Below are 27,804 nucleotides of genomic sequence, written 5' to 3' on the forward strand. Positions count from 1 at the left end.
TGTAATGACGTCCCTGTTTGAACTTTTGGGAGTGGAAGTGAGATTCCACCTCCCCTATCACCCACAGTCATCCGGACAGGTCGAACGGATGAACCGCACGGTCGTCTCTATGCTCAAAAAGTACGTCTGCTCCACTGGGAAGGACTGGGACGTCAAGCTCCCTCTGGTCCTGATGGCCATACGGTCCACTCCACAGCGATCCACGGGGGTTACGCCCTTTGAGATGATGACCGGCAGACTGATGACTCTACCACTGCACCTCCTGTATCACCCAGAGGATGTCAGTGTTGCCACTGCCTATACCGCTCATCAGTATGTGGCAGACTTGAAAACACACCTCAGAGCTACGTTCGCGCACGCTCAGAAGAAACTGGAGACCAACGTAGAAGGCGCTAAAGCCTACTACGACCAAAAGACAACCAGCCGCGAATACGAGGTGGGTGACAAAGTATTCTACTTTCGGTTCGCCCAACCGGCACGCAAACCTAAGAAGTTCCTGCCCTGCTGGTCAGGACCATTTGAGATCGTGGCAAAACTCTCTCCAGTTGCATACAGGTTACGCATCACCAAAGCGAGACAGGAGCCTGTCTACAAATGGGTGCATGCAAACCAAATCAAACCCTACGTCAAACCATCCCCGCGGGTACAGAGACCAGACTCCCCGCAGGAGGTAGACGTAGTCGCTACATAGTTCTATGCATGGAAATGGAAAGGGGGGAAAGTGCACGTTTAACCCACTAACATGTACTAACCGACAAAGAACCAAGCCCCCCCGCCGTCATTTTCACTAACCAAGAGAAACTCCTTCTAGAACGCTAACAGGATGTACCTACTAAAACCTTACAGAGTACTCTGGTACTTATACTAGGCTCTGATTAATGAATCTCTACGTGCAATCAAGACTTTGTCTGAAACCATACCTCAGGATATTGTGTACACACGAGTGGTGAGAGATTTGATGCAGGACCTGCTCAGGGAAGTAAGTTCCACGCTGGACAGCTTGGTTGAAAGTCGTATTTCCCCGTACTTGGTACCACTGGACCTGCTCAAAGTTAGCTTGACAGCTGCTACCCCTCTACTGTGCACCTTTCACAAATCCACCTAGCGTACAGCCTAAGTAGTGCAATGCCCATTCACGTTGGAAAAAAAAAAATTAGAACTCGGTTTCCTGTTAAACGTTCCCATAATTGTGACACCTCACATCTATAGGTTTAGGTCGATGCTGAACATTGGTATTTGAAAGGACGGTAGGCATTTCCACTTTGAACTAGAAACCTGACACTCCATCACCTCAACCTCGAACAGCATGACTCAGAGTTTGAGATCATGGACGCTTTCCTGGGTTATAACTTTGCCTTCGATTTAGAAATTGACCAACAATTACTGATTGAAGGAACCAAATTTGTTAAGTTCACACAAAACCCGCGTGAACTTACTTTGACGCCCAAGACGCTACATTGACACAGATTATACCACCTTAATCTGCACATTGGTCGCCCTGGGGATGGGATGGCTCATCACGGCCGTGATAGCTTATTCCGCCTACAGGCGTGTTAAGAAACTCCAAGATAAGATGCACTTGCTCACCTACGGTGTGCCTCGTGACCGCGTTCGGGGAGAATCCAAGCGTGAATGTACCACACCTGTCTAAAGGGGGTGAGCAACATTTTCTTTATTATTTTGTAACCCTAAGAGTAGTTCTCACTTTAGTCTACCTCACATTTTTATCTGAGTGTTGCATTATGTCACATTCTTTATAAGCTACACACTGAATGTATGACCTAAGAATGTATTTTATGAGACCTCAAGGTTGCTATGAATTTTCTTGGATGTTATATGTTACATGTTTTTTTTTGGGGTTTTCTGTATTTTTGTTTCTTACTTGGTCACATATTGACTAGTGGTTATGTGCCGGCCCAGCTCAGTCTGTCAATGACTCTGTCTGACGCACCAGCACATTGTAGTACCTCTTAGTTTTATGGTCCTTGTTTTAGCCCAAAGACTGTCCTGATCCACCCTTTGGACCAAAAAAGGGGGGAATCTTGGGACCACATAGGTCAATGCGCGTTTGCGAACTATGGACCTCGTACATCACCGCGTGCTCCATAAACTGAACTGTATGGCCGGCGGTGAGATGCCTTTGTGTCCACTCGTGGAGTTAACCGCCCACCGACCTTCCTCCTTCTACACTACTACCTCTCGCATGGACGACATCATCATTGCGTACCACCTGCATGAGTGGCTTCTTCTCGTTATGCGCGTTGGGGACTATCCCGTTTCCTATCCTCTTTGTGCCTGACAAAGACAAAGACCAAAGGCGCCAGGATCCAAGACAAAGACCAAAGACAAAGGCGTCCAAGGAGACCAACGTCCTAAGGGACAAACCCACCTGTGCTTCCGACAATCAAGTCGACCTACGTTCATGAGGAACAAACCCATCTGTGCTTCCGACGATCGAGCTTTGGGCGCGATCCCCGAAACCAAAAGGGGGAATGTTGAGGGTCTGACCTCATGAGGAAATTACTATGCAGTGATTTTCTCCAAAATGACTGTGCTTAAATTGCTCTGAAAAGCAAATAATCACATCAACGCCAAGAAACTTCATTTCCCATGATGCTTTGCACACGGAAGCATTGTGATGACGTCACCGCCTAGTACCAGAAACACGTTCTGCGCATGTGCGGGGAGCCGTGGAGCTTTTCCCGCGAACTAAGACCATAAATCTTCAGCAGAGACAAAGAAACCTCGTTCTTTTGCCCAGGATACCTGGCGGTGAGGACACGCTTGTCGAACGCTCCGACTTCTTTGAGCACGCGGAAGCTCTAAGAGCCAAGTTGAGCCCACGGGACCGCTGATCTGCTCGTTTCTGCTCCCCTCCAGCTGATGTTTGAGGACACAGAACCAGCGGAGGGAAACAACAACTCCATCCAGCTCTCAGAAACGCTGTAAGTTGTCAAACTCAGCCCAAAAGGAACTTCGTTTTCTTTGTGTCCAGCCGTGGAGAAACACTCGTGGAGCCAAACAACGGAGAAAGCATCAAACCGGCGGATGACGCTGAAAACTGCGGAGAAACACGGAGAACCGTCAAATCAAAAGGGGGAGGGACGCCTCGCTCTTTTGGTGATCAGAAAACTCATTTTTCTCTCATTCTTTTCTTCTCCCGTTTCCTCTATAGTCCAGAATAAGCAATAAAACCGCGCTATTGCTTAAAAAAAGTAGCTTCGTGTTTTCCTCTTTCGTTCCAAATTCGTCCTTCGGGTCATTTTGAAAGAATAAACTGCTTATTAATCATTGTTTGGTATCTTTAAATGTTCGGCCATGGCCAGGCTGATAAACTAAGGATATTAACTCGTGATTAATCTTTTGTGTTGTTGCATGATCCTTTGAAATGTTTTGAGTGATTTAAGGTTAAGTTACTACTGATTCTAAGTGCTTTGGAAGTTAAAGTGCAAGTTGCCACCCACACTTTAGCCAGACAAAGGAGTCAGCCATCTTGTATTCAAGACTCCATTTTGAGTCCATACACACGCACACACACTACTCCTTTGTGAGAACAAAGGACCCCATTCATACATCCTACATACACACAAAACACCTTGAACATTATTTTGAATATACATCCTTTTATTATATCACATGGTTATTATTCATTTATGCCACTGTTTATTCATTTGACAAATTGTTAATTAAACGTTATAAAATTCAGATTTTCGTCTCCAGTAGCTTTGTTGTGTCGAAGAGAAGTCTCTGCTCCAAGGATTCTACGAACTTCAAGAAAGACTGATAAGAGTTTTGGATTCAATTTTTCCCCGGTTAAAGGGGAATGGTGCCCCGTATATCTAAGAATATCTTAATTAATTAATAAATCAGTAAATATTTACATATTTACAGAATTTATTGAAGAATCCAAAAGTAAGTTAACGCTTACGAATTGTTCGCTCCTAATAACCCCAACACCTGTGCATACTTTTCCAAAACACTCTCATCCACAGAAAGGAACTATGATGTCGGGGACCGGGAGCTGCTGGCTATCAAGCTGGCTCTTGAGGAATGGTGTCACTGGCTAGAGGGGGCTATCATTCCATTCATTGTCTGGACTGATCATAAGAATCTGGAATACATCAAGACGGCTAAACGACTCAACTCTTGCCAAGCCAGGTGGGCCATATTCTTTAGCAGATTTAATTTCACCTTGTCTTATCGCCCAGGTGACAAGAATACCAAGCCTGACGCACTATCCAGATCTATGGAACCCATGGACCCTGACCCTGTCCAGGACCATGACTCTCTCATCCTTCCAAGAAGAGTCCTACTGGGGGTTTCCAGACTGGACCTGGAGAACCAAATCTGGCAGTCCTATCAGCAACATCCTGTTCCTCCCTCATGTCCACCTGATCGCCTGTTCGTTCCTGATGATCTTCGCTCCTAGGTACTCACATTTTGCCATAGTTCACGTCTCTACTGTCACCCAGGCTTCTCCAAGACCCTCGCCCTCATTCGCCATCACTTCTGGTGGGCTACCCTGCAAAAGGACGTTAAAGAATTTGTTTCAGCCTGTCCAGCCTGTGCCAAAGCCAAGTCTTCCCGCAGACCTCCAGCAGGACTGTTACGTCCCCTGCCCATTCCACATCATCCATGGTCCCACCTGAGCATGGACTTCATCACTGGTCTTCCCTCCTCAGATGGGCATAAGGTAATCCTTACCATTGTCAACCGTTTCTCTAAGATGTCTCATCTGGTGCCTCTTAAAAAGCTCCCTTCTGCTAAGGACATGGCTGACATCATGGCTAGGGAGGTTTTCCGCCTTCATGGGATACCTGTGGACATCGTTTCGGACTGGGGACCTCAGTTTGTCTTGGGCTTTTGGAAGGAGTTCTGCGCCCGGCTGGGCATCCAAGTAAGCCTCTCTTCCGGCTTTCATCCCCAGACAGATGGGCAATCGGAGAGGGGCAATCAGGAGGTGGAGACCAGGCTCCGGCTACTCTGCGAGGATGATTCCACCTCTTGGTCACGTAACCTGCCTTGGGTGGAGCATGCCCTCAACTCCCTTCCGTCGAGCTCCACAGGTGTGTCACCGTTCTATGCTGTTTATGGTTTCCAACCCCCTATCTTCTCCCTTCAGGACCATGAGTCCAAGGTTCCTTCTGCCCAGGCGGCTGCTCTCAGGTGCCATCGTGCATGGCGGTTGGCTCGGAGGAACCTCGTCCGGTCCTCTGCTGTGTACTCCCGCTCTGCCAATCGTCGCCGCCTGCCCGCCCCGACCTACAGCCTTGGACAACGGGTCTAGTTGTCCACGAAGGACGTACCCCTGCGGGTGGATTGCCGCAAGCTGGCGCCTCGCTTCATCGGGCCCTTCCCTGTGTCTAAGGTCATCAATCCTGCAGCGGTACGCCTCCATCTCCCCAGGCCGCTTCGCATCCATCCCACCTTCCACGTCTCCAGGATCAAGCCCGTTGTCTCCTCGGCACTTGTGCCCGCCTCCAGGCCCCCTCCGCCCGCCCGGCTGGTGGGGGGTAGGCCGGTTTGGGATGTCAGGCGGCTCCTACGATCCAGGCGCTGGGGTCAGGGACTTCAGTACCTGGTGGATTGGGAGGGGTTTGGCCCTGAGGAATGTTCCTGGGTTCCCGCCAGGGACACCCTCGATGGGTCCCTCGTCCGCGACTACCACCGGACCCATCCTGACCAGGCTGGTGGACCGGCTGGTGCCGGTCCTTGATTGGAGGAGGGGGGAGGTGGGGGGGTGGGGTGGGGGGTTTGGGTACTGTCATGATCCTGTTCCTGCCTAAGACCTGTTGCCACAGCAACCACAGTGCGCACCTCATCAAGCTCCAGCCAAGCTGTTTCCCCAGCAACCACAGTCAACTCACCATCCGCATCATCCAAACCACCTGTCTCTCATTAGCTCCTCATCAGCTCATCACACACACCTGCTCCTCCTGCTATATAACTCCCAGCCTGCTCTCCAACTGGTGCCAGATTATTGAACACGTTTTTTTTAGTAAATTATCCAGCCTTTCACCCACCTTGACTCCACGGATCTGAACCTTGCCTCGTCCTCTGACCTGCCTGCTCCTCGTGCCCTCCTGTGATCACCGCTTTGCTCCCGACCACGTCTGTGGATTTCCCCTATTGGAGTTACTGCCTCTCTGACCTCCTGGCCCAGACCCTGCTCAGTCCTCGACCACGTCTCCGGATTCTCCTGTCGGATATTCAACCTCTCAGATCTTCTGGTAACGGCCGCCTGTCTTCTGACCTAGCCTCTGCCTCTCCAGTCATCGCCCCTTTTCCCTCTTTAATAAACATTCTAAAACGTGTCATTCTGTGTTGGGTGTTTTTACGGGTCCGCCAGCTTGAGTTCATTACAGAATTAGGTAATCTTACGCTCAGTGAGCTCATGACATATATGTGGAAGGTGATGTGGTGTCTGAGCTAGGATTGCTGTTAAAAACAGTCAGATATAATAACAGTGCTTTAAAATGATTGTTTATTAAATAAAAGCAACAACAATCTGTACTCTCAACACGCTGCCATCTTATATTAACTGAGCAGGGAGTGAGGTGGTGGGGGCTCCAAGCCTATATTTGCCTCGGTCCCCAAATGCCTTGATACGGCCCTGGATGTAGGACTCACTTTGAGGAAGATCTGATTCTATCACATGTATAAATACTAAATGCTTATATATTATTGTTTTTCACTGGTAAAAATGTGTGTTGGGGATAAATCTACCTACTTTATTTTTATTTTGAAGCACTTTGTTTTGTTTTCTTGATTTTATTTGAGTAATTTCTTGCCCTTTCTCTCTCTAACCTTTCTGCATGCTGCATGTTTTCTCCGTCTTCCAGAACAAACCGTTTCCTAGACTTTGAAACAAATCAGCCAAAGGGATGTACCGAACGCAACAAAAGCCTAATATGCACTGCGCTCCAGCAGCAATGAGTTGAAATCATCGGGGCACAGATTATGAACTCAGCTGAGGCAAAGCACGTCAGAAAAGTACAGAAAGTACAGAGAATATGGGCTGATATGAACGGCCGCAAGTGAATTATTTTGTTTTGGTGGAGCGATTTTGTGAATGTTACAGCGGCTGCACGCAGGACGCAGCAGGAGTATTTGAGCCGTTACCGCTGCTTCCTCTCTGCTCATAGAATGCCCGCAAAGCTGAGTCCATAAATGACGTCATATATGCAGATACTGGATCTTTTTTCGGGCTTCCCGCAGTTTGAGTTTTTAAGAAATCCACATGGTTCTGGGTTTAAAATGCTTTGTAATTACTGCGTTACTGACAATTGTATCGAGTAAATATTACCATTTTCTTTCCCTGCAATGCCTTACATTACCACATCACAGCAAGAAGCAAAGCATTGCAGTAATTAATTACTTTTGTACCGTGTTACTCCCTACACTGATGACAACTAATGGGACTTTAACTGCAATGGTCTCCTAACTGGTCTTCCCACAAAAGCTGTGAAGCAACTGCAGCTTGTTCAGAACGCTGCTGCTAGAGTCTTAACAAGAACCAGGAGAACCGAGCACATCACTCCTGTTCTTAAACCTCTACACTGGTTACCATTTACCTACAGAATCACTGTCGGCGGGTTCTTGAAATCAAATGACTCGGCCTCGAGGGCAAAAAAAAACCTGATGGGGACATCCCTAGTTGGGAGAATCCAGACAGGAAGGGATCAATACACAGCACCCTCCAGTCGCACCACTACAGTGACTCTGTGTGTTAGACAGGATTTTTTCACCCTGCTTTTATTAAGTTATCTGGTTCTTAGAACAGAACAAAACAGACGGTTGGATTATAACTGTTTTAGCTGAATTCTGGATTGTGAGAATTCACATTTGTATTTTATTGTTTTTATCTAACTGGTGAGAGAGACGTGAAGAGTTTGGCCCCACCTTGTTCATTTGAGGAACTAAAGTGACGGTGGGACATCAGCATGAGGTGGAACTGGACTGTTTTCAAACTAAACAACTGCACCAAAATCCTCACAGAGTTGGTCGGGAGGATAATCTTTAGTTCATGTGAAGAGTCGATGACATCATGTTACGCTGATGAATTGTGAGTAGATTTAAAGAGCTGACACAGCTAGCACTCAGAGTCCAAACACCATAAAGTAACCGCAGACACCCCGACAGCTCGCTCGCTCGCTCTCTCTCTCTCTCTCTCACACACACACACACACGCACGCACGCACGCACACACACACACACACACACACACACACACACAACAACACACAAAGCCACAAGAAGTGCCTCCCAAGGTATAACACCTGAGGCGCCTGTCCGTTCAAAAGGCTTTTTATAATCTAAACACTCTGCTGACCCCAGAAACAAAAGCCTTGTGCTCTGATGAGAACATGAAGGAAGGTGTGGTGGAGCGCAGCTGCCTACCTTGTGGAACCGGATGTCTCAGGGACAGGTTTCAGGAACGGAAGGAGAGATGCAGTGCTGCTTCAAATTTCACTGAGGGGTTGAAGTCCAAGATCAGTTGTGTGTGTGTGTGTGTGTGTGTGTGTGTGTGTGTGTGTGTGTGTGTGTGTGTGAGACATGGTTAATGTAATATAGGAGGTGAGTTAAAGGGAGGGGTTTTATTAAAGAGGTTGTTCTCTAAGCTGAACCATTACAGACTAAATAGACCCACAGAACACATCGACGGTTGCTCAGATAGTCTTTTAACTTTTTCAGGAGATACTCTTCAGAAAAGCAAATAGGGGTGGGGTTGTTCCACTTGACCTCCTGCTGGGAACAGTAAAGGCCCCTGTGGTTTAGCTTTGCTCTGCCATAATAAAACAACCAACCTCCCTTGGCTCATTCTCATGTATAGTTAGCCTGCTTGCTAATAATGTGATTTCAGATCAGTGACCCAGAGAAGGAAGTGCTCCACATCTCTGCAGCTATTTAACTAGAACCTGGGTCTTAAAGCCCGGATCACACAGTGATTTTTGGCCATCACACAGGACTGTTCATGTCACACTGTTAGAACTCCAGAGAGGTGGAACCCTTAAGATTTCTGTGAGCCAGACTGAACGACGCTCCAGCAGGACGCTGCGTCATGACCCTCCTCCCAAAGCATACGTCACTAAGCAGACCGCTGACCAAAACAGAGCTGAAAGGATAAAAACATTAGTTTTAGTGTCACTCCATGACCCAGCTCATCTTCCTCCCAGAGAAAGGATCGTTTTTAAAACCCTCGCTTTGGCGTCAGACTCCGGCTGCGGGTCTCCTTTTCCTGTCTTCCAGATAATCTATAAACACAGCACTTTTGTTTTTGCTCCCATTTTTATGATCTGAACTCAAACATCTAAAAAAAACCACGGCTCTGGAATGTTGTTCTGAAATGTGTCTACGCGACGTGTTAGTGAGCACTTTTCCTTTACCAAGAAAATCCATCCCACCTCACAGGAATGGCACATCAAGGGGCTGATGACAGCATGAATAATGTACAGGTGTGCCTGAGACTGCCCACAATAAAAGGACCTTTCAGGGCTCAACATGGTCAAGCTCCTCCCCATATTATAGGTACTTGGAAATCCTGACACTCAGCTGTGGCCATTTTCTCCACTGTTACTTGTGCGTGAGGATCGCAGTGGCCAGGGAGCTAATCTCAGAAATCTGCGTTTTCATTGGTTTAGAGGAGGTAGGTCTCTGTGATGCTTTGATATGACGTAGGGGACCCCCCCCCTCCCCCCCACACACACACACCTTGTCGCCGATTTCGTCCCTTTCGTGAAGTCTGTGATGAAGTTTGACACGATCCTAATTTTGGCTCACATTCGACCCTCTTCAACACTATGACGAAACTCTTGGGATGTATCGAAAGGTATGTAGGATATTAGAATGTTGTCATGGTCTGCATCTGTGTCTTCCTTCATGTGTCTCCTGATGTTTCTCCATCCTCTCTAGATTCCCTTCTGTGTCTCATAGCGCCCTCGTGTGTCCTTTGTCTGCATCTCAGTTATGTGTCTTATGTTTGTAGCCCTTTAAAGTCAGTTCCTCCCAGGTCCTGTGTCACTCGTTCATCCCCAGCCCTCCAGGTCTTCACGTTCTGTAGCTCCAGCCTCTTTGTCCCCAGCTCGGTGTGTGTGTGTGCCATTCCCCTGCTCAGTGTGTGTGTGTGTGTGTGTGTGCGTGTGTGTGTGTGTGTGTGTGTGTGCGTGTGTGCGTGTGTGTGTGTGTGTGTGTGTGTGTGTGTGTGTGTGTGTGTGCGTGTCCTGCCCCAGTTGGTGTGTGTGTGTGTGTGTGTGTGTGTGTGTGTGTGTGTGTGTGTGAGTCCTTCCCTCAGTCTTAGGTTTAGTTTTATGTTTTAGGTTTATCTGCCCTTCACTGGTTCTGTTTCTCCATTTAGATCATTTGTGTCACCTGCCTTCCCTCCAGCCCTCACTCCACACACCTGCTTCCTGTTTCCTTAATTGTTCTCCCTGTGTATTTAAGCCCTGTCTCGTCTCTGTCTGGTGTCGGTCCATTGTTTGTAATTCTGTCAGTCTCGTCTCGCTTTGGATTATTAGAGTTTTTGGATTTCCAGATCCTTACCTGGATTTTAGATTTTGGCTCCCCACCTTTGGATTTACTTTTGTTTTGGTTTACCTTAAAATAAAGGATTTTTATTTATTCAACTTCTGCTTCGTGTCATCCTGGGTTACTGCATTTTGGGTCCTACCATCATTGAATCGTGACAAATATATTTTAGTCTGTTGTTTGACGAAGTTTGAATGCGTACCGAAGAGTAGAAAGTGTGTTTTTAAACCTCGAATTGATGACTGTTACCTGCCGGTATGGGTCACGGGACTGAAATGATGTCATCTGATTGGACAGTGGCATTGTGTTTGTAAACAAGTAGCCATGTAATTTCAGTTGTGAATCAACTTTGGAGCAAATACACGGGTTTCTATGAGTTTATTTTGGTGCAGTTTAGCTAAATTTCTTCTACATTCTCATCTGTTGACTTCTCCTGAAAATTTCAACCAAATATCTTTATAACTAAAATCTGGCCTCTTTTCTACGATGAACTAGACAGCTAATCAAAATTTGATCACAGGTTTTAATGCATTTCCAAGTGAAAGAAATGGGCATTAATTTGGATTGTTAAAGGTTTATTATCTCTGGATTGGCTGGGTGGATTTTGACAAATGAGGTGTCATTTTGTTAGTGAGGGTTCTCAGGCTCTATCTAGTAGACATATTAAACAAGAAATTTTATAATTTTTTACCTTTTTTCTGATTTTAATCCTTTTCTATTTTAAGCTCATTGTGATTTAATGATTTTTCTGCTTTGTTTTGATTTGATCTGTGAGGCACGTTGTGATTTTCTGTCAGTGATTAGTGCTAAACAAATAAAATGTACTTAACTACTTACTTACTTAGATCCTCATCTGTGTCAGAACTGATTTTATTCAGTTGAGCTTTCAGAATTATCAAAATTATTAGCTAAACCTTCAACTTGTATTTTTGACCCAATCCCAACCAATTACACACTGCATCCGTCTCTTGAAAATCTGTTTGTCAACTGTAAACCATTTTACTCTCCACAGGAGATCCCTTCTTTCATTCTAGCCACCGTTTACGTCCCACCAGATGTGAACGTGCAGGAGGCTCAGCGTGCACTCACGTAACAGATATTGTGCATGGAGCTGGCGTACCTGGACTCCCCCTTCATTGTTCTTGGAGATTTTACCCAAGTCAATTTGAGCTAGGAGCTTCCCAAATACAAACAGTATATTAAATGCCCAACCAGGAGAAAACACTGGGTCACTGTTACAGCACGGTAATGGTAGCCTATCATACAGTGCTTCGCGATGCTTGAAAAGCCTGATCCCAGCGTAAAAACAAAGGCTAAAACTCTCCAAACCAGTTGTGAAGTCAACACAACAGTGGAGCAACAATGCTGTTGATGAGCTCCACACATGCCTAAAAATCACAGACTGGGAGGTAATGAGGGCTGCCACTGACTATATATATATATATATATATATTTTTTTTTTTTTTTTTGGGGCTGGGACTTGATTAAAAATCTTAATCTAATTAATTACAGGCTTTGTAATTAATTAATCTCAATTAATCACATTTTAATCATTCAGGAAAATGTGCTCTCAAAGTAAAACTTTTAATTAAAATTATGAGACAGAGAATCAAACATTAGACATGGTTATTACTGTAAACTAGAGCTTTTAATAAAAAAATGCATTTTAATTAATCAAATGTCACTGTGTGATATGAAACAAAACCCAAATCAACAAAAATTTATAATTACTAATAGAAAACACCTGCAAAGGGTTTCTGAGCCTTTAAATAGTCTCTCTGTCTAGTTGAATGACTGAAATAAATTTGACTTTGCACCAGATTCTAATTTTTCCAGTTTCAATTGTTTGTATAATTGAGAGTTTTTATTAGCATTTCTACTCATAATGTAGTAAAAACACATAAATAATAATCCTTCAAAATGACAGTAGAACAGGCACAAATAGGATGTAGGACTTAAATGTACTAACTTTTAACACCAGAGCAGGCGTGGCATATTCTGAGAATGATCAGGAACACTAACTGGTTCCAGTTGGATGACTGGAGGATGATGGGATGATAAAAGATCATGGCGAGGATATAATAATCTGACGAACAGGTGAGCGGACCTTCCTTACATGGGAAGTCCTGATGTCACGTTAAGAAGGGGATGCTGCAGACCCGCAGATTCACGCCTGCAGCAGCGAATCAGGTGTGATCTCCAGCCTGATCACCACTTCCTCGTTCCTCGCTGCCCCTGAAACATCCGCCCCTTAGCTGATGACAGCTTCAACACACCTGCTGCTTAATGATAGTAATGCATGTGATGTTTAGACAGAGACTTGTCTCAGAAACGTATAACTCCCTGACAGAATTGTTTAGAAAATCATCAGAAAAGTTTCAGAGTGTTTCTGTTTTAACTTAAACTTCTGTTTTCAACTTTAAGACACGTTGTTTGTGATTGTTTACAGAGTAGTGAGAACACGGAGCGTTCTCCCAGCGGCAGCCAGGTGCCTCTCGTTTGTCTGACTACTTTCATAAACTACTGTTAGGGCACAGAATTATTCTGTCTGGTGCTTTCAGCGCTGCACAGATGTTACGTAAATGTTAAAAATATAGCTTACCGCAACTATTGTAAAGTTCCCGGTGCCACCGGGCAGCCGCAGCAGAGACGATCTCTGAAAAATGTCCGCGACACGGACTCCGTTGTTGTCTGGAAGTGTTTTTTTCAAGTTAAGAAAAGAGGCGGACGTGTTTCCTAAATCCTGCATCAGTCCAAGCAAGGCAACTTCTTTCTGTTTTTATTACGTTTTAGTAGTCATTAGCACTGTGCATTGTTGTGTGCGTCAGTGATATTCTGTCTACGAGGAAGTCGTGCAATGACAAAGGTTACGCCGTGTTTGAAATGCAAGGTGCGATTAAATGCGTTAATTTTTTTTACGCGTTATTTTTTCTAATTAATTAATCGTAATTAACGCGTTAAAGTTCCGGCCCTAATATATATATATATATATATATATATATATATATATATATATATATATATATATATGCTTCCAATTGGTAAAATCATTAGACAGCATGGGATAGACTTCCACTGTTATGCTGACGATACTCAGTTATATTTATCCATTAACCCTGATGAACCTAATCGGTTAGGTAGATTACAGGCTTGTCTTGAGGACATAAAACATTGGATGACTCTTAACTTTTTGCTTTTAAATCAAGACAAGACGGAAGTTCTCATCTTTGGACCAGAAATCCAGAAAAGGAAATTGCTTAGCCAAGCGCCTGACCTTAATGGCATTACATTAATCTCTGAGAACAAAGCAAGGAACCTTGGTGTTATCTTTGACCAGGACATGTCATTCAAATCCCAGGTTTCACAAGTTTGTAGGTTTTCCTTTTTCCACCATCGGAATATTGCTAAGATTAGAAGCATCCTTTCCAGGAGTGATGCTGAAAAACTAGTTCATGCATTTATTACATCAAGACTGGATTACTGTAATCCATTACTCTCAGGAAGTCCACAGAATGTAGTTAAAAGTCTTCAGCTTGTCCAAAATGCTGCAGCTAGAGTTCTGATGAGAATTAAAAAGAGAGATCATATCTCTCCTGTCTTAGCTTCCCTACATTGGCTACCTGTTAAATTCAGAATAGGTTTTAAGATCCTTCTTCTCACATATAAAGCTCTTAATAATCAAGCTCCATCATACATCAGTGATCTGATTGTTCCATACGTTCCTAACCGAGCACTTCGCTCTCAGACTGCAGGTCTACTGGTGGTTCCCAGAGTATCTAAACTTAGGATGGGAGGCAGATCTTTTAGCTATCAGGCTCCTCTCCTGTGGAACCTACACCCAGCTTTAGTCCGTGAGGCAGACACTTTGTCTACTTTTAAGAATAGGCTTAAAACATTTTTATTTGATAGGGCCTATAGTTAAAATCTGATGTTAGCCTAGATCTGGACAAGTGGGGGAGTAGAGGGAGGTGGAGTGTACAGTCGGTAAAGACGGCTCTCCCTTGCCCTGCCTCCAACATGCCTCCATCTAAATAGGATAGATTATCCAGAGTTATCTCTGTAGTTGTGCTGCTATAGGCTTAGACTGCTGGAGGACACACTGACCACTTTCCACACTCTACTGCTTTATTCTACAGTCTGCTCTTTAACTGTGTGTGTGTGTGTGTGTGTGTGTGTGTGTGTGTGTGTGTGTGTGTGTGTGTGTGTGTGTGTGTGTGTGTGTGTGTGTGTGTGTGCGTGTGTGTGTGTGCGTGTGAAATAGAAAAGCTGCAGAAACCTTCACTCCCCCACAGATCACGTGTGTGTGTAGGGCTGCAGCTATCGAATATTTTTGTAATCGAGTACTCTATCGAATCTCTTATCGATTAATCGCATTAATAGCATTTTATAAAATATGAAAGACCTCTTGAAATAAGAAAGCAATTGCCAGTTATTCTTCAAGTTTTATTCAAATTTAGTTTTCAAAACTTCAGCACTTCAACTTTACTTCACAGTAAACAAATGCGAGCGGCTGCGGCCCAAACAGCACCAGAACCGCTCACGGTGCATGCTCAAACATGGCTCGCCAGCTGTTTCCCTATTAACACACGTCCGTTTTAATTTCTACACTTTTTTTTGTCTCACACTAACAAGGATTGTCGAAAGCAAGTTTGCCGTGGTTATGTCAAATTATACTGATCACACAACATTTATTTACTTTCTTTTGTTTTTCTCTCATAAATACCCGTGTCCTCCTGCAGCGACCCCGAGGGACAACGGACATCAATAATAACACAGTAAAAAGTCCGACGTGTTGTAAAAACTGCTATTTTTAACACATTTTAAGACCGACGTGTTGCTACCAGACGTACGGTGTGAGCTGAAACCGTGCTACAGATGAAAAAGTTGCACAGTGTCTGCAGAACATATAGAAATACAGGCTAAAATGCATTATCTTGTAGAGGCTCCGAGTCCGCTTGCAGAAGTGACATTTACACGTGGATGTTTCCTGGTCAGGTGCTGCAGCATGGAGGAATATGAGGTGGTAGGCTACATCCATTTTACAGTATTTACACTGGACTACGTTTTCCGCCCTACGACGTGAAAAATGGTCCCACACCTTTGACATATTCTGTCTTTTTCGCACTCCACCGGGGTCCACGTTGTCCGCCATGGCTTAAGAGAAAGTTAAGTTACGTTCGCTACTCGCGTGTGCATTCAGTGCAGTGTGTATGTGCGTCACTTATTTTGGTCCGGGTGAAACATGACCACGGGCGATTGCAAAGCCATGAATTAATTAAACATTAATTAAACGAAGCCTCGAGGCAGAGAATTTGACTCGAGGCTTTTTTGTAATCGAATTATTCGAGGTACTCGAGGAATTGTTTCAGCCCTATGTGTGTGTTCTGACCAAGTGTGTGTATGTGTGTGTGTGTGTGTGTGTGTGTGCGCGTGTGAAATAGAAAAGCTGCAGAAACCTTCACTCCCCCACAGATCACGTGTGTGTGTTCTGACCAAGTGTGTGTGTGTGTGTGTGTGTGTGTGTGTGTGTGTGTGTGTGTGTGTGTGTGTGTGTGTGTGTGCGTGTGTGTGTGTGTGTGCGCGTCTGCTCCAGTGGCGGTTCTACATGGAGTTACTCCCCGGGCGAGGCCCCCTTGGAGCCCCCCCCTGCATGAACACACGCATGTTTTCTACAAACAGGCATGTTTTATTAGAACGACTATTGAACATTCATTTTTCTAAGTTGCACATATTTACATTAGTTACTATGAAGTTGTCAGAATGTAAAGCGATATACATTATACACTGTATCAAAATATATATAATCAAACATACAAAAACAACTAAACTAACTAAATGTTAAGAATATATGAACATAATATATAATAAATATTCTAAATAGCAAAAATATTTCACACATAACAAACTAAAGATAATCACTACAGCATTGCACTTAGAACAGAAAACACAAACTAAAATTAAAACCTAACCTTGATGCAACGTCATCAATAATGTCATCATATGAAATCTGCTCCCCTACTGAGTGACTGATACTAATCAGAGCCAGGTGAGCGAGCCGCCCCTGAAACCTAGGTGACCTCAGGTATGACTTGATCAAGTTTTGAAAAGCTCCTCTCAGCTTGAGCCACAGTGACTGGCAGAGCAGTCCAAAAGTTGGGGTAGATCTCCAATAGATCTTTATCCTGATCCATAATATTTTAGAATTGCCTCTGAAATTGTAATTTAAACTGACATAAAAAAACTGTAGACTACCAAAAATGCCAACTTTTACAGAACAAACCAGGTAAAAAATAATCAGTGCAGCCATCTGCAATAAATAAACAGGATAGTTGGTGGTGACTGGGGTGTTTTCTTCTGCTTGTAGAGTTTTATTTATTATCATGTGAACATGATCAACATGTGTTTGTTGTTGTTCAGGCAGGCCACAGGCTGCAGCGAGCATTTAACAAATCCTAGTTTGAATCAGTAAAAAACGATTCAAGGAATTTATTCGAACCATTTGAATATTCGTTTCAATATTTCAGCCCTATTAGCTCTGTTAGCAATTAGCTGACCGAATTTAACCGTTAAAATCCCAGTTAACTGGTAAAAAAACTGAAAACATGCATCATGAGAGCTACATACCTTTATCTTTCTCCTCTTTTTTTCTTTTTGTTCCTGAATGGGGGCACCTGGTGGTTTTAGCCTTTTTATGTTCATCTCTTCTGTTTGGCTCTTGACTCAGTAAGTTTCCTTTAGTCAGGACTAAACTATTTGACCTTGATGGGGGGGGTGACCACAAAATCGTTTTGTTTTTCCTTTTTTTATTCGGCCATTTCACACAATTCAGAGAAACCTGAAAGAATGATAGGCCTGTGTTTATGATGTTATGAATGAAATGTGCGTTAAATGGAAGAACATCGAGATGTGACTGACTTTAGCCATGTTAACACAGTTGATTCAGCCCCTACCCGCTCATTTCATTTGGACCCACCCAGAGGTGAATTCCCTCGCCACACCCCTCCCCTTCCTCTTCTTCATACACGCACGGAGCACCTGAACCCTCTCAGTCAGCAGGAGCGCCTGCAGCTGCAGGGGGCGCCAACTTGCTGTTTCCAATCCAGACTCTGTGATATGACAGATAGAATAGAAAAACTCGGTGCGGCGCAGATTTCTTTCTTTTTTACTTTTTACTCAGCGCTTGTGCGTCCCTTTTGTGTCATGAAAAAATGCCGCCCCGGGCAACTGCCCTGTCTGCCCGTGCCTAAAACCGCTACTGGTCTGCTCTGTCTTCTCCATCCCCAGTGAGTCGTGGAGGATGGCTGCTCATACTGAGCCAGGATTCTCTGGAGGTTTCTTCCTGTTAAAAGGGAGTTTTCCTCTCCACAGTCGCTGCATGCTTGTTTAGTATGAGGATTGCTGAGCCTGGCAAAATGTGGAAATGACGCCGCGCAGCAAAGGTAACCGAGACTGGTAATAACTAAATAAACTAAATAATTAAACTGACATTTCTCCATTTTACTAAAAAAATTACTCTTAGGACGCAGATGCAAAAGAGCTGTCACCAAACAGGAGCATCAAGGCGGAGACTGACTTGTTATCGGCCATGTCAGAGCTAGCGCTAGGAGCTAGCTCCGGTGAAGGCCTCACATTAATAGATGTTGCACCATTTTCACACTGAACTTTAGTGTGCCCTCTGTGGGTCGTGTTTGGATGTTAATCATGGAATTATCTGGACCTAAATGGCAAGCTGTGGTTTAGATTGCACTAACTGGTCATCCAAGCTGCTTCATTTTTATCAGTAAGTAAAATTATATTTCTGTATTTCACTTGTTGGATGGGGATACATGCTGTGAATTTGACATAACACTGCTTGGTCAAAGATGGGTTGAAAGGTAACGTGTTGGTGGGGCTGGCTGGGTCCCTAGACTCTGACAGGGATAGCTAGCAGAGGCTTCGGAGCACCGCTGGTCCATTGCGGTGAAAGATTTTCTAGGTCACTACTGCAGAGGAGGTTACTGAGTTTTGTTAGCGTGCCTCTCCCTTTAACAGCAGCAGCCCTGCGATCAGAGACCTGCGAATCTGCTGCTTCTTCTTTGGAGGCAGCCCAGCCAGGCATGTGCCAGCTTCTCCTTCTCTCGACCGAGAACAGCTGCTTCACACATTCCCGTCTCCTGCGCATCCACTTGGGTACCATGCCATGCTGCAGTTGTGCTGGTTGCCCTTGGCGCTTCTATATTAGCTTGAGTTATAATGTAGCTAATCTCCCACTGATCTCTAGCTCATGTGGACAGGACCGCGTCCCATTGTTGCTGCGGTGTGGTTTTCTTGATGTGTGTTTAGCTTTTTTCAGTGTGAAAAGTGCTAATAACAAAAGAACAAGCCTTGAAAAGGAAGATGAACGAGAAGCAAAGAGCTCAGCTCAGGAAAGTGAGCAAAACCAGTGACAACGCTTCCAAGAGTCACAAGAACAGCGATGAAACAACACAACATGTACCTTCTTCCAGTGGTGTCTCTTGATTGTGTTTCTAGTTATGAGCATCACAGCCCAGAACTGGGTGAAGGACTGCCTCAGACGCTTGAAGTACTTCCTGGAGGAAGGAGGATGGCAGCAGCACAGTTATCTCTGCAGAAATCCTAAAACAATAATGTCTGACACGGGCCCTGAATGCAATGGAAGTGTTAGTCGCTGCGGAGGGTCACCGTAACATGTTCATATAAAACTGATCATTTATAAAATAACAGCTTCAACCCTAGGAGTGTGTGTGTGTGTGTGTGTGTGTGTGTGTGTGTGTGTGTGTGTGTGTGTGTGTGTGTGTGTGCGTGTGTGAGTGTGTGTGTGTGTGTGTGTGTGTGTGTGTGTACATGTGTGTGTGTGTGTGTGTGTGTGTGTGTGTGTGTGTGTGTGTGTGTGTGTGTGTGTGTGTGTGTGTGTGTGCGTGTGTGAGTGTGTGTGTGTGTGTGTGTGTGTGTGTGTGTGTACATGTGTGTGTGTGTGTGTGTGTGTGTGTGTGTGTGTGTGTGTGTGTGTGTGTGTGTACATGTGAGTGTGTGTGTGTGTACATGTGTGTGTGTGTGTGTGTGTGTGTGTGTGTGTACATGTGAGTGTGAGTGTGTGTGCAGGGGCGTCGGACTGGGGGGGGAAAGGGTACCGTTTACCCAGGGCCCACTGCAGGGAGGGGCCCTGAGACAGCTTTGAATAAAAATGTTTTATTGTTGTTGTTTTTTCCCCCCAACTTACTTAATGTCTTAATAAACTTCCCTTTACCTGGATAAAGAGGTTAAGAAACAGAATTTCGCCTTAAAAATAATAACTGAATAATCTCTGAGGCATCTATCACCCCTTAAAAATGTGCAAAGTGGTTTAGTCCACACCAGCGGCCAGGGGCTGCACGGCCGCATGTACAGCTATGAGACATCGCAGATGCCGACAGCCAGAGCTGGAGGCAGGAGAGTCAGTCATGTCTTTTCCCAAGAAAGGGAAATCTGGCTTCCAGAAAAGAAAAGGAGAAGGAGGAAAAGTTAATTGAACAGATGCAAGTATTGACTAGGTTTTTCAAGAAGGACGGTGAGCAGCAGCAGAACACAGTTTTAGCTGATATTAGCTAGCTCTCAGAAGCTGCATTCATGTTAGGTGTTCAGTGTTAAACGCCTTTAGTTTCACCATCAAGATCAAATATAAATTAATTAGTGTTATCAGTGAAAACACTAATTAATATATATATATTAATCAGAATTATTATCGCGGGCGGCCGCCGCCAATTAATTTGCGGACCTCGCAGTAAAAACAGGTTCCCTCTGTGTGGATATTTCAGCTCCTTCCCGGTCATGGACCAGGACAAACTTGGTATCGATGGATTCGTGGTAATCTCAGGAATGAGAAGCTGCCACTGTTTTTCGTATAGCATGATGACACTGGTGTTAGAGGATTGTTATTGACTTGGTTAGATATTTTAAGCCTATTTTAAAATTCTTTATATTTGATCTTGAAAACGGACAATCTTATAATCTGGCTGATAATGCAGGGATTATAACATTTAGAGAACATTACATTCACAGAGAGAACCTGGTTTATTTCATGTCATATGTATTTAATATATCAATATATATCAGTATTAGTAAAGCTTAACATCATGAACCATGACAGACATGACTGAAGAGCAGATGAAGATATCATGCCAGGCACTGATGAGAAAATGTTACAAGGATCTCACAGCTGAATTTGAGAATGAGATGCTACACCAGAGAACAATATATGGTGCCACATTTCCACACATTCGGTCTCCTCTTGAGCTGCTTAATGCCATCTACAGGATGCAATTACAGAGCATTTTTGGAGAAGTTTGTATTGGACTGAGGATATTTTGCACACTACCTGTGACTGTTGCTGGGGGTGAACGGGCTTTTAGCAAACTGAAATTGGTGAAAAGTTATTTGAGATCAACAATGTCCCAGGATAGACTGAACAGCCTAGCTCTTCTTTCTATTGAAAGCCAATTAGCCAAAGGATTGGACTTTAAAGATCTCATAAGTGATTTTGCTAACATGAAGACCCGTCAGTGGGCATTTACTGGAAAATAAATTCCAGGATTAATGTTTGAACACATTGTTGGCAAATAAAAATAATTATGTGTGAAGTCTGGGCATTTCACTTTTATTATGCTGCATTTGTATTTGCTCAATATAGAGGTTAAACTGAGATCATATTTATTATCTTGTCTTATAGCATGACACAAAATGTGTAAGAGAGATATTACGTAATTGAGCATGGGGGCCCACCTAGAAGACTTGTACCTAGGGCCCAGAATTTGGTGCTACGCCCCTGTGTGTGTGTGTGTGTGTGTGTGTGTGTGTGTGTGTGTGTGTGTGTGTGTGTGTGTGTGTGTGTGTGTGTGTGTGTGTGTGTGTATTAGTCCTGTGTTGTCCTGTGATGAACTGGTAACCTGTCCAGGGTGTACCCCACCTGTTTGCCCGGAGACTGCTGGAGATCGGCACCCCCCACATCCCAGGTTCAGACTATGGATGGATGGACTTTTCACGTATAGTTTCTTGGAGCTTCAGCAGCAGAGACTCATGATGGACCCGTAGCGCGGTTTAAGGACTTCTTGTTTATTTCTACATGAGACGATCATGCTGAAGGCCAGACAAGCCACTGCTCACCTGGCCTGGTGTCCTCGGATGTGGCTCTGGATAACGATGGCCTTCTGTTTGTAGAACCTGAAGTTCTTCCTACAGAGGAACCCCCTGATGTTCCTCTGGATGGTGACAGCAGCCCAGGTCTGCGTACTGTTCCATTTCTCCTCAAGCTGCTGATAGAGGAACTCCTTTAGGAATACCTGACATATGGAGGGAAACGGAGTCAGAGCTGATTCCATTAGCCTGCGTAAATAATGGCAGAAGAGCATATTGACACCTTAGTGAGTCCAAGCTGGTACTGTCCCTCTGCTGCTTCTACGAGGTCTAGCACAGCCAAGGTCAGCTCTATGTGAGACAAGTCACTAAACTTCTGATTTAGCAGAACGCTGTACCTGCAACAGCAAAGCACAAGTACTTAACAGTGGTGGTAGCAGCGCCCTGGAACCGGAAGGTTGAAGCCTTTAGCTCCATCTTGCAGTCGCCAGCTGGTTTTCCACCAGCACCACTCAGAGGAACTCACACACAGTATTTCCCTCTACTCTTTCCACAATGCTTTAGTCCCTGCTCCATTGAGGTTCCTGGCAGTGCTGGGTTGGGCCAGCTGATTGGCTAGGGGGCGGAGTCATTGGTTGCTTCGGAGTTTTCTGCCTGCTGCTCTTTCCTGGTTCAGAGTCTGACAAAAACCATAAAACTGAGACAAATGTTAAAAATGTCCAGCAACAGTTGTTCCTGTGTAACTGACAGATCACCTTGAACTGTTTAATTCATTACCTCATGCTATTAAGTGCTATGAGGGATGCACCTACTTTCTGTCATGGAGCTGGCGAGAAGAACAACTACCCTCAGGTGAGCTGATTTAACCCACTCTGTCCAGGGCGGTTTTAGGCTGAGAAGTGCCCTTCCTGTTGTGTGCTTAGGTCAGAGGGACCGCTGGTGCCTGCGTCATCGAGCACCTGGGCGGTTGTGGCTACGACGCAGCTCATCACCACCAGGGTGTGAACGACAGTAAAGCAGCTTGGGGGTTGTAGAACCCTGGTTGGCAGTTTGTCAATCAGGCAATTTACCAAAATTTCATCTTAAACTGTTGGATTCCTATGCTTTTTCTATATAAACCGATTGAAAACCAACCTACTGAACAGTGGTCATTTGGGCTGCTGCTGTGTTAGTAGCTGGCTCTTGAATCACAGCAGTAAGAAGTGGAGCTGCAGGTCTAGCAAAGACTAGAAGAAGTAAACAGGTTTTTTACAGAGCACCTTTAAAATGAAAATCATTCGGCGCTTTACAAGAACAAAAATCTAAAATGAAAAAATGATATATGTGTACGCTCACCTAAAGGATTATTAGGAACACCTGTTCAATTTCTCCTCAATGCAATTATCCAATCAGCCAATCACATGGCAGTTGCGTCAGTGCATTTAGGGGTGTGGTCCTGGTCCAGACCGTCTCCTGAACTCCAAACTGAAGGTCAGAACGGGAAAGAAAGGTGATTTAAGCTGAGTGCGGCATGGTTGTTGGTGCCAGACGGGCCGGTGTGAGTATTTCACAATCTGCTCAGTTACTGGGATTTTCACCCACAACCATTTCTAGGGTTTACAAAGAATGGTGTGAAAAGGGAAAAACATCCAGTATGCAGCAGTCCTGTGGGCGAAAATGCCTTGTTGATGCTAGAGGTCAGAGGAGAATGGGCCGACTGATTCAAGCTGATAGAAGAGCCTAACCCTCGTTACAACCGAGGAACGCAGCAAAGCATTTGTGAAGCCACAACACGCACAGCCTTGAGGCAGACGGGCTACAACAGCAGAAGAGCCCACCGGGTACCACTCATCTCCACTACAAACAGGAACAAGAGGCTACAGTTTGCACCAGCTCACCAAAACTGGACAGTTGAAGACTGGAAAAATGTTGCCTGGTCTGATGAGTCTCGATATCTGTTGAGACATTCAGACGGTAGAGTCAGAATTTGGCGTAAACAGAATGAGAACATGGATCAATCATGCCTTGTTACCACTGTGCAGGCTGGTGGTGGTGGTGTCATGGTGTGGGGGATGTCTACTTGGCACACTTAAGGCCCCTTAGTGCCTGTGCTGATGCTTCCTGTTGTCAGCCAGCTGGGTGAGGGCGGAGGCGGCTTCTGACGCCCTTCTATTCATAAATCAAACCTCTTTTTGTCCGTGCGTTAAAGTCTTGTTTATTTTCTTTTACAAGCATTAGCTGGCGTTTTAGATGATGCGGTTCCAAGGATAGGAGTGCTCCCAGTTGATCGTCACAAAAAGGAAGTATATCGTGCCATTGTGTCGCGAGCGGTAAAAACCTTATGCTCATCCCGCCACCCATGCGTAATCACCTATACCGAAACACCGGAGGACCCACTTAAATCACATGTGACACACCCGACACCACCACCACCACAAATGAAAGCCCAACCCACAAAATAAATGGCTCCTATATCTCCGGCCCCTAATTGTGATAGAATACACAATTACAAAAACTTATGGAGCTTCTTGACGTAGAAAGATCTTTGATATTGGTCTTTCTAGAACCCCAGTCTTAGTCTTCAGTTCAACTGTTCGTACAAAGCCAGCATTGTCTGGGTACGTTTTGGTAACTCTTCCCATAGTCCACAATCCTCGAGGAGTTGAACGATCCATGATGATGACAATGTCTCCAACAGAAAAGCTTCGTCGAGGCTTGATCCATTTTTGTCTCTCCTGCATCATCGGTAAGTACTCTTTGGTCCACCTACTCCAGAAGAGGTCAGCCAGATACTGAACTTGTCTCCAGCGTCGTTTGATGTAAAGATCGTTTTCAGTGAAACATCCAGGGGTCTGGAGAGGTTTTCCTTTTAGCAACAGGATATGATTTGGTGTTAGAGCTTCCAAATCATTAATATCCTCGGATGCCTTGGTGATTGGTCGATCATTAAGAATAGCCTCTACTTCACATATCACTGTTTGGAGGAGTTCATCATCCAACGTCTGTTGCTTCAAAATGGAGAAAAGTATTTTTCGAACCGTTTTGATCAGCCGTTCCCAAACACCTCCATGATGTGATGCGGCTGGGGGATTAAATGCCCACTCAATGTCTCTTTGAAGGAGGGTTCTTTGAATCTTTCCATGGTCAACAGCAGCCCAAGCTTGTTTCAACTCTCTTTCTGCCCCAACAAAATTAGTTCCATGATCTGATTGGATGCGCTTCACTTGACCTCTGCGACACAAAAACCTTCTTATAGCATTGATACAGGAATCAGTGGTCAAGGAATGGGAAACTTCCAAATGAACAGCTCTACTAGTCATGCAAGTAAAGATGACCCCGTACCTTTTAACCACAGTGCGTCCTCGTCGGACTTCGATCGGCCCAAAATAATCCACCCCCATGTTGGTAAAAGGAGGTAAATCTGGGGTAACCCTTTCCAGTGGCATATCAGCCATTTTCTGCTCACTTGGCTGACCTTTCTGGCGTCGACATATCACACATTTTGATATTATTTTTCTGCAGGCAGAGTTAGCATTTGTAATCCAATACCTTTTCCTCAAGGTTGAAAGCATGTGATTCCTTCCTGCATGTCCAAGACATTGGTGTACATGCTGTAGAATAAGTTTGGATACATGCTGGTTCTTTGAGAGCATCACGGGATGCTTTTGTTCTTCAGGTAAGGCTGCATGCCTCAGCCTTCCACCTACTCTCAGTAGGCCATCAATAAGCTTGGGATCCAGCTTGTAGAGACTGCTGCTCCTCTTGACACATGATGTCCCGGCTTCCAGAAGAATGATTTCTTCCTTAAAGATGTTTTGTTGACTGAAACGAATTATAGCAGTTTCTGCTCTGGAAAAGTCTGAAATAGTCAATGATTGGCCACCAAGTGAAGACTTAATCTTTGACAACTCTTTCTCGACCATTTCTGATGACCCGAGAGGAGTGGTAACAATTACTTTTCTCTTTTTACTCAAAGTCAGGAGAACATCTCGAAACTTGAGGAGCCAAGCCACAGAAGTTTTGAGCTTTATCCATGAAGAGAAATAATCCACAAATGATATTAATGAATCTTGAGCTACAGTAGTGACAACGTTTACTATGATGTCTCTCTTGACCTCTGGATCATCTGCCGAAATCTGTTGCAACAGAAAGGGTTTAGGCCAGTCATATTCATGCTGTCTGAGAAAAGGTGGACCTGTGAACCACCTGCTATTTTTCAACAGACTGTCCAAAGGTAAACCTCTAGAGGCATCGTCAGCAGGATTGTCCTTTGAGCTAATGTACCTCCACTGTTCAGGGTCTGTAGCGTCTCTTATCAAGGCCACTCTGTTAGCCACAAAAGTGTGAAATCGTTTAGTTTCATTTTTTATTTATTTCAACACTGTCTGGCTATCTGTCCAAAATAGTGACCTTTGAAGCTCAAAATGCAGTTCATTGCGTAGCATTCTGTCAACTTTTGTTGATAAGACTGCAGCAGTTAGCTCGGGTTGGGGAATTGTTGTCTCTTTCAAGGGTGTAACCCTTGCCTTTCCCAACATGAAGGCCAAGTGAACCTTTTTTTCTTGGTTCTCCAGTCTCAAGTAGGACACAGTGCTGTATCCGTGCCCACTAGCATCTGCAAAGTGATGAAGTTGCATATGGAGAGGTTCTTGAAAGCCTTTAGGTTTAACACAGCGATCAATGTCAAGTTTTTCAACCTTCTTCAAATCTGTCAACCATGTACTCCACTGTAGCAGCTGTGTTTGAGAAATTGGTTCATCCCATGACATCTTTTGCCGGCACATTTCTTGTAGCAGAATCTTTGGCAACAAAGTAAAGGGTGAAAGAAAACCCAGGGGATCATAAATGGAGCTTACAGCTGACAGTATTCCACGTCTGGTGTGTGCCTTTTCTTGTTTTTCTGGTTTGAAAATGAACTTATCATTCTCAGCACACCACTGTAGTCCAAGCGCTCTCTCCACTGGTAAGCTGTCTTGTTCAGGATCAACTTCTCTTGTCATGATGGACTGATTTGATTCAGGGATGGAAGATAATACAGTTCTGCTGTTGCTTGTCCATTTTGACGAGTGGAATCCTCCTCTTGAACATAAGTCGGTTAGATCTTTAACCATCTGTACCGCTTCCTCTTCTGTGGCCAGAGATTTCAAACAGTCATCTACATAGAAATTACTGTGAACTGTGTCTGTTACTTCTGTTCCAAACATGTTCTGATTATCAACTGCTGTCCTTCTCAATGCATAGTTAGCAACGCTTGGTGAGGACACTGCTCCGAATAAATGCACTTTCATTCTGTGCTCCACTGGGTTTACAGATGAATTGCCCATTGGCCACCATAAAAAACGGAAAAAATTTAGATGTTTCTTTGAGACCTTTACCTGGTGGAACATAGCTTTTATGTCAGCCATCAAGGCAACAGGATTTTCTCTGAATCTTGTCAAAACGCCAAAGAGGGGATTTGTCAAATCAGGACCTTGAAGGAGCTTTGAATTTAAAGAAATTCCCTTAAAGGTTGCTGCACAATCAAAGACTACTCTTAGGCTCTTCTTCTTTGGGTGGCAAACACCGTGATGAGGTAAGTACCACACTTTACCTTCTTCACCAGTAATCTCGTTCGTTGGTACTGCCTCTGCATAGCCGTTGTCAATCACCTCTGTGAGAAATCTGGTGTACTCTTCTTGGAATCTTGGCTCTCTGTCAAACCTCCGTTTAAGGCTCTTCAACCGTTGTTCAGCAACAGATTTATTGTTTGGCATGGTGATGGTATCTTCCTTAAAGGGTAAGTCCATACAAAAATGACCATCTAGCTGACATGTAGATCTTTCTAAAATAGCCATAAACTTCAAGTCCTCTTGTGACATTTCCAGCCTTTCCTCCAGTCTCTTTTCATTGAACTCCTGGATATACTGAGAGATCAGCAGCTCTTCCAACTTGACAATGGATATCCTGTTTGCATAAATGGCTGAACAACCTTTCACATTTGCCCTTAAGGGACCATTAATGACCCACCCCAATAAAGTCTTTATGGCATAGGGTCCATCCTCTTGGCTGTTTATAACCTCCCAGGGTTCCATAAGCTTTGCTGCATTAGCCCCAATTAGCAGTCCCACCTCCACATCCAAACTTGGGATTTTAATATCTTTCAGATAATCCCATCTTTTAATGTCCTCTTGAGAAGGAATACGATTTGTACAG

At 44.5% G+C, this 27,804-nt stretch overlaps 1 protein-coding gene and 1 long non-coding RNA gene across 2 annotated transcripts in view; both read right to left on the bottom strand.

The window, feature by feature from the left end:
• myo15b (myosin XVB) overlaps positions 1-8,489 on the bottom strand; it is a 144,268-nt gene extending 135,779 nt beyond the window's left edge. Inside the window, exon 1 of the mRNA XM_054736361.2 lies at positions 8,401-8,489. The gene's annotated coding sequence lies outside the window, so the exon portion shown is untranslated. The remainder of the gene's footprint in view (positions 1-8,400) is intronic.
• An 8,691-nt stretch (positions 8,490-17,180) lies between these two features.
• LOC107396521 (uncharacterized) lies at positions 17,181-22,445 on the bottom strand. The gene is made up of 3 exons (XR_011516805.1): positions 21,917-22,445; positions 21,664-21,839; positions 17,181-19,094 (listed from the first exon to the last, which is right to left on the bottom strand). It is a non-coding gene; the product is annotated as an uncharacterized lncRNA (long non-coding RNA).
• Positions 22,446-27,804: the final 5,359 nt, after the last annotated feature.

Source organism: Nothobranchius furzeri, chromosome 16 (assembly GCF_043380555.1).
Source record: "Nothobranchius furzeri strain GRZ-AD chromosome 16, NfurGRZ-RIMD1, whole genome shotgun sequence".
Lineage (NCBI taxonomy): Eukaryota > Metazoa > Chordata > Actinopteri > Cyprinodontiformes > Nothobranchiidae > Nothobranchius > Nothobranchius furzeri.